Below are 1,148 nucleotides of genomic sequence, written 5' to 3' on the forward strand. Positions count from 1 at the left end.
CCCACACCCCCCCCACCCCCCGCTGCAGCAGGGGCCCCAATAAAGCCTTGCCTGAATTTCATGTCTGGCCTCTAGTCAATTTCTCTTGATTGGGGAAGGCCAAGAACCCTGGTCGGTATCACTCTTAGCCATGTTTTTGTAATAATTATAATTAAAGCTCACATTTATCAACTATTTACTCTGTGCCAGGCACTGTGCTGGGTTCCTTATGTATATTAACTTGTTGAATCCTATCTGCAGCCCTATGAAGCAGGAGGAGTTGTTCCCATTTTACAGATGAGGAAGTTACACTTGAGGTTACGTCCTGCATCCAGAGATGAGGGAGAGCGTGTGAGTTACTGCCAGTCCGGTGTGTCTTCCTCGTAATCAGCCAAGGTGGGTTTTCATGACCCTAGAGGGGTCTGTGACTAAGGAGCTCAGAGAACATGGCCTCTGTGCGGAGGTGAAGCCCGGGGAGGCTGCATCCCTGAACGTCTGCATAAGAGGTAATGTGTGAATAAAGGGCATTAGTAAGTAACCAGGGCACAGTCTTCTTGTGCCCATAAGACGTGTCTCACCCTTGAGCCCCAGGCACCAGGACCCCTCCAGCATTGGTTGAGCGACCGACTGGCAGGACTGTCCACTGGCTCCCAAGCACCATGGGCATTGCTTTCCCAACCATGGGGCTTCACAGAGGCAGCCTCACCACAGGGACAGCTCGGGGGCCATCTGAGGTTGACACTCTGCGAGGCTGTCCAGGAGCCGGCCCCCATGGCCCACGGACGCCGGGCAGAGGTGGCCACCAAACCAGAAACCAGAGCCACACCGGGTGGGACGGATTCCTTCATAGCTTTACGGGGGCATGTGGCAGCTCACCACAGAGCAGGTCCCCGGGGAGGGGCCTCTTGGGACAAGGAAAGGCACAGTGAAGCCCTGCTTCATCCTGCCCCCCAAAACATACCATCCTCCCTCCCCCACACCCAGGTCCTTGTTCACAAGTACAGCTTCCCTGACCACGCTCCCCAAACTTCCCAGCCCGTTTCTCACCCCAGTGCATCTTCTCCCCCAAATCCCTTTTCACCCCTCACCCCTTCCCAACACCTTCCCCTCTCTTCCCTCTCAGGCCCCTCACTCCCCACCCTTCCTCTCCAGCCCTTGTAGCACCACCC

The sequence above is a fragment of the Neophocaena asiaeorientalis genome, unplaced genomic scaffold (genome assembly GCF_003031525.2).
Source record: "Neophocaena asiaeorientalis asiaeorientalis breed wild unplaced genomic scaffold, Neophocaena_asiaeorientalis_V1.1 scaffold648, whole genome shotgun sequence".
NCBI lineage: Eukaryota > Metazoa > Chordata > Mammalia > Artiodactyla > Phocoenidae > Neophocaena > Neophocaena asiaeorientalis.